This window comes from Neoarius graeffei, chromosome 28 (genome assembly GCF_027579695.1).
Source record: "Neoarius graeffei isolate fNeoGra1 chromosome 28, fNeoGra1.pri, whole genome shotgun sequence".
Taxonomy (NCBI): domain Eukaryota; kingdom Metazoa; phylum Chordata; class Actinopteri; order Siluriformes; family Ariidae; genus Neoarius; species Neoarius graeffei.
Window position 1 is genome coordinate 48,987,438 of NC_083596.1, and position 9,205 is coordinate 48,996,642.

Below are 9,205 nucleotides of genomic sequence, written 5' to 3' on the forward strand. Positions count from 1 at the left end.
TACAGTGATTATATAAATTGATTCATGTAAGCTCTTCTGGTAGTTTATGGTCTTAAATCTAATTACCACTTCAGTTGTTTACATCACAGAAATAGCCATCCTCTAATTTATTAACTTGGCTAGAAAACGAGATAAAACTTTCCTTTCAGTGTGTCAGAAACAAAAGTGAAAGTTAAACTGAAACAAGAAGTAAATGCATAAAAAGATGTTCACCTGTAGAACTGGATAATGTCCCAGGAGCAGTCAAAGTGCCTTCAGGTTAAATGTCTGGTCTGATTTAAAAAAAAAAAAAAAGCCAAAACCTCAGAGAACTGAGAGCTGTTGATGAAGATATGGGCATCAATCCATCACCTGAGGAGAGGCTGACGTTTGTATGTTAATATTAAATTTGCATACCAGGTTAAACGCCTACCTTCTAAAACACGATAAAAGTATCTGTGATATACTGCAGTTCGAAAATCTGAGTGCACAACTACAATAAAAGAATGAAGGGTTTGTCCTCAGAAAGACATAAACAAGGAAATCAGTTTGCAAATAGGAACCAAACCCAAATGTAAAACAGGTTCAGTGACACAATTCAACATAAACAACACCGTGCACTATCACGGTGGATGTTGTTGTAGTATTTTATATTCTAGATATTATAGATTATATAACAAGTGTTGCTGTATCTGGTTATGTTTTTGATGAAATTGTAAATCTCATCTCATCTCATTATCTCTAGCCGCTTTATCCTTCTACAGGGTCGCAGGCAAGCTGGAGCCTATCCCAGCTGACTACGGGCGAAAGGCGGGGTTCACCCTGGACAAGTTGCCAGGTCATCACAGGGCTGACACATAGACACAGACAACCATTCACACTCACATTCACACCTACGGTCAATTTAGAGTCACCAGTTAACCTAACCTGCATGTCTTTGGACTGTGGGGGAAACCGGAGCACCCGGAGGAAACCCACGCGGACACGGGGAGAACATGCAAACTCCACACAGAGGCCCTCGCCGGCCCCGGGGCTCGAACCCAGGACCTTCTTGTTGTGAGGCGACAGTGCTAACCACTACACCACCGTGCCGCCCGAAATTGTAAATGTTAAATTTAAAAAAAAAGAATAAAAAATGTATGTTTAATGTGGAAATGTTCTCAAGCCTTAAGACAGTCCTGTAGTTTTCAGCATGTGGTCCAGGTCCCTGAAACACAGCCAGGGGTCCACAAGAACAATTTGGTCCCACCTACTTAGATGTTGACCTGAACCTCAACTGAATCCCAACAATTATCCAAAAACATTTTTAGATTTATGAGTAAAATGGCCACCATGTGCCAATCAGTTCTTGAGGGGCGGAGCTTGGTTTACACAACCAGCTGTAATGCAGGACTGTTTGCAAGGACATGCTCAAAGTTTGCATGAAAGCCACGAAAGGTGTGGTTATTAATAGTGGGTGGAGTTATGTCCAAAAACCTGATTTTTCTCCTTGGTTGAATTACATATGTGTACATAATTGAAATGATTTCAGCTCAGAAGTTGTGGAGATGTTTAGTGGTTCAGTCGAGTGACTTAAATTTTTATAATATATACATGTTATTTACCAGCTGGGAGGTCCGTATGGTGAAATACCGTGACCGAGGTCTTGAAAGTACTCTGGGCCGAGGTCAGTATTCAAGGCCGAGGTCACGGTATTTCACCATACAGACCAACCTTAAGCTGGTAAATAATATTTTTTTCTTTACCAAATTCTAACAGAAAACGAGAGCGCCCGAAAGGGAAAACCGAGGCGAGCCACCATTTTGAATCCTCATTCACGGCTGTAATGCAAATGGCTTCCTCCTCGGTATACAAGTACACTTCCATGGCAGGAAAACAAACTACATTTTGCTGCCTATATAGTCCCCTATTTATGCAAATGGGTCATTCCATGTCAATTCAACCGGGGCCCGCGCACTTAGGTCTCAAAAAATTCTGAAAAAATCACCAGATGTACCCATGTTACCTAGGAGAAACACGGTAAATTTATTTGAATGTAAGATGTATACTTTCCATGTTACAGCCAGTTTTACTGGGGGAGGGGGGGGTCAATTTTGTTCAGACTCTTTTTTTTTTTTTGTCAAAGTTCACAAGCCCACAGCTCAAGAACTAAACCATGTAGGAGGCTCAAATTTTGCATGCTGGTACATAAATAGGAATAGTATGTAGCAAAACTGTCATTTTGGGTCTGGATGATCCTGCATGGTCATAGCACTCCCTCAAAGATGATCAAAATTTTATTGGAGTTTTTGGCTGTGCTCTGTTTAGGCCTTCAGAAGACGTATTTTTACCCAACCACAGGCGCCCCTAAAATCACTGAATCATTGAAATTGAAAAGGATGCCTCCACCCCTGCACAGGCACTCTCAGGTGATCATGTCAGGGCAAAATTGGCCTTTGGTTATTTACTCTTTACATTAATGTTATAGAAAACATACTGCTCTCAATGGTGCATTTTGCCCATGTTCTCTAACCGCTTTATCCTGTCCTACAGGGTCGCAGGCAAGCTGGAGCCTATCCCAGCTGACTACGGGCGAAAGGCGGGGTTCACCCTGGACAAGTCGCCAGGTCATCACAGGGCTGACACATAGACACAGACAACCATTCACATTCACACCTACGCTCAATTTAGAGTCACCAGTTAACCTAACCTGCATGTCTTTGGACTGTGGGGGAAACCGAAGCACCCGGAGGAAACCCACACGGACATGGGGAGAACATGCAAACTCCACACAGAAAGGCCCTCACCGGCCACGGGGCTTGAACCCGGACCTTCTTGCTGTGAGGCGACAGCGCTAACCACTACACCACCGTGCTGCCCTAGAGTGTTTCTACTTATCTCAATAAGGGGAAAAAAAATCAAGAGCCTATGTTGGGTAAAAATATGTCTTCTGAAGGCCTAAACAGAGCACAGCCAAAAACTCCAATAAAATTTTGATCATCTTTGAGGGAGTGCTATGACCGTGCAGGATCATCCAGACCCAAAATGACAGTTTTGCTACATACTATTCCTATTTATGTACCAGCATGCAAAATTTGAGCCTCCTACATGGTTTAGTTCTTGAGCTATGGACTTGTGAACTTTGACAAAAAAAAAAAAGAGTCTGAACAAAATTGACGCCCCCCTCCCCGAGTAAAACTGGCTGTAACATGGAAAGTATACATCTTACATTCAAATAAATTTAAGCCTAGGTCACAACCGGACGTACGATTTTTTGGCCGTGCGATTTTTGGCATTTCCCAAATTGCTGCGTTTTTTTTTTTATGGAGAAAGACGCACATTGGCTGTAAGTTTGTCTTGCAACCTGAAAAAAACGTAAGTGCCCGTAGAGTTTGTTTGACATGACAAAGAACCTCTGCGGCTGGTCTGCGGCCAGTCTATGGCTCGAAAATCAGCACGTCACACGCGCGCCCTCCGTGCGTTTCTTGTGTTTTTTGCACGTAGACCGGCCGTAGGAGCACGTACAGCCTGTTGTTACCGAGGCTTTACAGTCACTACGTTTACATGCACATAGAGAGAATCGAATTTCTGCCGTTGCTCGACTGAAATCGAAGTTCAAAATGCCATGTATACACCTTAATTCGGCTGAAATTGAACCGAACTTGATTTCTCGGAATCGAGCTACACGACCTAGTTTATGCGATTTCTGCCGAGCTACTTTGCGCATGTAAACCCTATCGAGCTAGTTGTCGAGCTACTTCCGGAAGTGACGAGTGACGAGACCACAAGCGGGAAACAACAGCCTCGGTCGGCATGACAACGAATCATGACAACGGCATGAATCTTTTCTTTTTGTGGCATTGTTTGCACTGTTAAAATTTAGCTCACTTACTGTATCACCAAATACATCTGTACAGCTGTTGCATAGCTGTGAATTGTGTACATAAACAAGTCATTGTATTTGTGTGTGTCCAACATCTGAAGAATGTCAATAAAAACAAAACAATTGAACTTTTTGTGTGTTTATTAAGACATAATTAAATTGTAAGCAAAAAAAAATTTTTGTAAGCAAAAAATGGACTTTAGAAAAATATTATTGTGCAAAATAAGTTGTCTTACAAAACAGTGGTCTGCGCAGGACAGTTTGTAGCCATACAGTCTGTTAGAGCAAGCCTAACAGCTTGAACACGGAACTGCTAGTGTTGCCAGATTGGGGGTTTTAAGTGCATTTTAGCGGATTTGAACATGTTTTGGGCTGGAAAACGTCAGCAGTATCTGGCAACACTATAGCTCTTCTTCATGTCAACAACCGGAAGTGTACCAACACGATGGGGCGTGTAGCGCCACGTGTGGCTCGGGTACACAATGCACCTTGCACAATAGCCCGATTTCACTTGTGCATGTAGGATTGGATTTCTCTGGCACCCCTGCTGGGACCCTTTGCTCGATTACCAACAGCAGCTCGATTTGGACGTGCATGTAAACGTAGTCAGTGTTTCTCCTAGGTAACATGGGTACATCTGGTGATTTTTTCAGAATTTTTTGAGACCTAAGTGTGTGGGCCCCGGTTGAATTGATGTGGAATGACCCAAATAGGAGTCATTCAGGATTCAGCCATGTTTTTGCTCGGCGTTAGCAAGTTACAGGTTTTTAGCTTTCTCCTGAAATGTTTTCTTTTATTTCTTCTTCCTCAGGGTAGTAAAACTCGCTTTCGCTGTGAACACTGTCATTATCGCTATCCATGATGTAAAATTAATGCTCTTCTCCTGAGAAATGCTGGTAAAAATTTATAAGATTTTTGATAATATTATAAAAAAAGATAAATGTTGACAAAAAAAATGCTACTATGTTTGCTGTTGTTGTGAATGAGCGAGTCGCCAGAGGTCCATAACCGGGGTCCGTAACTGGGGTCTGTACCGTAGGATACGGACTCGCTCGCCAGCCAATCAGAGCGCAGGATTTGGACTGCGAAAAAAATAAACAGTATTATTCTATCCACATTCCCTGGATATGAGCAATCGTGCGCTCTGATTGGTTACTCTACTACTAGGCTATCAGCTCATATACCGTGAGTAGACAAAAACAAAGTGGCGGAGCTTGTTGCTGAACCAACCGAGGATGAAAAAAAAAACTCTACTCAAAAACAAAACCCCAAAAATACAAAAAGCAACAAAATATGGAATTAAAGTATTTGATGGTAAGAACATATCTTCTTTTTTGTTTTATTTATTTTTCAAGAATTATTATTAAAGCATTTTTCATAAATTGCTACTGTCATTTCGCCTGTTTGTTTACATTCTAATCAGAAATTATTTTGTCGGATGTTTTTTATCCAGTTTTTATTTATCGAATTTGCAAAAAATAAAAATGCTCTGTTTATCAAAATCCAGTGAACGTGGATAGAACAAAACAGTTATTCCACTCAATCTCGTTGTAAATGGCTTATCGACAACTCAGTGCTACGTGCCTCATCAGCTACCAGCTCATGTATGACTTGATTTTGTAGAATAACTGTTAAATATATTTAAAAGAATCTTTATTCTGGTTTCACAGACTGAACACCAGATGGCAGTCTAACACTGACATTTTTCTTTTTCATTGGCACAGGGGATTCATTCAAATCCATCTTTGCAATTGTTATTATTATTATTACTCCACAGCTTCTTCAAGGCATCAAGGCATCACGATCAAAAATTTATATTCTTTACACTGAAATACAAATGCAGTCGATATTGCGTTCCATTTGTGATAAAATGAGGACAATGCTTCAGGCTGCCATAGGAATGAGGGAACTCTCAAATGTGTTCCTTTATATGGACGGAAATGTGTTCTGGAAAATGATGCTTCTTTTCGACCCTTCTCCAATTACAGCCACACCCCTGAGTACGGCTTAGCACTATGTTTGGACAGTGATTGCATTTCAGCGTGGCACTACTGCAACGCACCAGGGAATTACTGTACATTCAGTTCTGATGCAAAGGCTTGGTGTATTGTTCAAAGAGAAATCACCTGCTGAATGCTGTTGTTTTTTTATACTGAGGAGATAAAACGATATCAGATCAATGCAGTGAAGGTTTTGCTTTTCAGTGTGGCATGTCGTCTTCATGTCACAAATGAAAAGTAATACCAAAACCATCTGTGTGTTTTATTTCACTTTCAGTCTGGCATGGAATCTTCGACAAAGTGTAAGAAGGATTTGGTGAACAAGAAGGTAGTGCTGTGAGACCAACCAATCTGTTGGATAAACATGAATTCCATACCATCTTAAGCTTCAAGCTCAACCATGGTTTAGCAAGACATTACTGGCAAAGCTCTGAGCTGGGTTCTCAGGAGGAATGTCCTGCAAGCAGCCTGTTGGAACACCTGGAAAAAGCTGTGCAAAGGTTCGAGCTACTAAGAATGCCTTGACGAGCATAGTTTTATTGTTTCTTTTTTCAAGCTGTTGAAGGAAGCATATGTGAAGAAGGAAGGAAGATTAATCAGGCTGGAGGAATTCCTGAGGAATCCAAGCATGGTCAAAGATAAGAAAAGTTGATGAGGATGGAAAAGGAAGGCTGGAGTAAAGAAAGGCAGAGCGATGATGTAAACAGATGGAGTTTAATGGAGAAGATGAGGAATCCAGAAGAGCCAACTTCAGCAGTTTTATGACACAGATATCTGTTCTTGTAACATACTGGGACTCCATTAATGCAGATACACTCAAGAACTTATTTACACTAAATACAATGGAAACTTGTTGAGCTGTAACAATGAGCCAGTGTTGTGGTAGAGTCACTAAACCTGGAGTTCAAGTCCAATCTCGAGTCCCCGGTGTTCAAGTCCGAGTCGAGTCCAAGTCACTAAAGAAAATTTCGAGTCGAGTCCACTATTGATCCGAGTCGAGTCCGAGAACAAGACTCCAACGGCACCATTTGGCGGTGGCTGTTGCTGCCTTTATGTGAAACCGTCTCTGCTACAGGCATCTTAGTGCCATTAACGTTAGTTTGAACAGGTGAATGTGCATTCTCTTGCAAGAAATTAGTGTAAAAATTAATGTAGATATAAATATCTTTTATGCCAAATTATTGTGGCATATTACAAAAAAATCAAGAAAAATTCGAGTCCTCATCTCCAATTTATGAGTCTGGATGCAGTTCATGCACGAGTCCAAGTCATCAGTGCTCAAGTCCAAGTCAAGTCACGAGCCCTTAAAATTAGGGCATGAGTCGGACTCGAGTACTACGAGCCTGCAACGAGCACAGATAAGACCGGATTACAGTGATATACACTAGGTGACTTTATTGCTGTTTAGGTTCTCTTTGACTTAACTCAGATCTTCACTGTGGTAAGATTAATTTGTGGATTTGCAATTGAGTGTCATTGGTGTAGTTTGTCTTGTTTATTTTATCGTGCTATACAGCTACAGTTCGCTTGAGGTTAATGTCTGACATGCTAGCAATATGTTATTTGCACGATTTCTAATTAATATGTTGCTGTAAAACGTGTTCGGCCAGTACTGTAGTATTTAGCGGCTAATCTGTAACCTGCTGTTTTCCTGGTTTCCATGTTTATGTCAGTCTTACGGTAGTGTTCAGGTAAAACGTGTCCAAATCCCATAGTGCTATCCGAAGGAAATGATCAGTCAACCATGCTTTAACCTTGAAAATATGTGCTTCTGGTTGGCCAGTGTTTGTTTGTATGTGTCTTAGAACAGCGCTAGCACTTCCTTCCACACCCTGTTGCTATGAGATACAGCTGGGGAAAGATAAGAAAGCAACAAACAAACAGACCATGCAAATATATGCTATGTGCAATATTCTTCCTCTTTGGGTGTTTATTTATAGAAGCTTTCAGCTCTCAGTTGCAAATAAGCTGCGTTACTACTGTAATTCAACGTAGCATTTTTAACATATAAACATATCGAGGCCAAAGTATATATATGTGTAGCAGTAGGTTTCATATTTAAATGTTCAAAAGGAAGTCAAGAAGTATCACGAAAAATGGTTCTTCTGAGAGCCAACATCAATGTGGATCAATATTTAGGTCTATAAATCTCATACCCAAGGGTTCTATTTCTAGAATCTCAGTAGTTATGGAACACACATCAGTCACATTCATACTCCTCAAATCACCCCAAAATCTATTAAAAGCAATCTGTCATATAATACATTGTACCCTATGTTTTAATGTCCAATAAGCTTCTGAAGAAACCTAAAAACTTTTACAACAATTAAAAAAGCCAGCATCAATGAATATGCACGAATATGCAGATTAACCCCTCCTACTTGGCCTTCCTTGTTTGTTGAAACTGTTCACTGCCACTGGACTTTACTGTAGGTATTGTTAGCACATAGCTAATAAGTGACGGTAGGTCACTGGTAAACATCGGTCACCATGCCATCCTGGAGTAATTTGCATATCAGTCTGTGATCAGTTAAGCCCATTTTATGACATCATAAAATGAGCTCTTATGTTGCCAGACCCCCAAGTTATCTATCCATCCATTATCCGTAACCGCTTATCCTGTGCAGGGTTGCAGGCAAGCTGGAGCCTGTCCCAGCTGACTATGGGTGAGAGGCAGGGTTCACCCTGGACAAGTCACCAGATTATCGCAGGGCCGACACATAGAGACAAACAACCATTCGCACCTACGGTCAATTTAGAGCCACCAATTATCCTAACCTGCATGCCTTTGGACTGTGGGGGAAACCGGAGCACCCGGAGGAAACCCACGCAGAAACGGGAAGAACATACAAACTCCACACAGAAAGGCCCTCGCTGGCCACTGGGCTCGAACCCAGAACCTTCTTGCTGTGAGGCAACAGTGCTAACCACTACACCACCGTGCCACTCTCCCCGAAGTTATATTGATACAAAATGTTTCAAATGTTTGTTTTTTAACAAATATGACTTGGGCACCATTAATATATCCACTAACCGGAAACTTTAACAGGAACTTGTTGTTGATTCTAAGATTCCTGTTCTTCACAGGAGTGGAACCCAATGTGCTCTTCTGCTGTTGCCTGCTGAGATGCTTTTCTGCTCACCACAGTTGTAAAGAGTATGAGTTACTATATCCTTCCTCACAAAAAAGCTCGAACCACAAATCTGGCCATTTTCCTCTGACCTCTCTTACCAACAAGGCGTTTGTTTCCACCCACAGAACTGTCGCTCACTCGCTTGAAGATTGTTTCTTGTTTTTGACATTATTCTGTGTAAACTCTAGAGACTGTTGTGTGTGAAAACCCCAGGAGATCAGCAGTTTCTG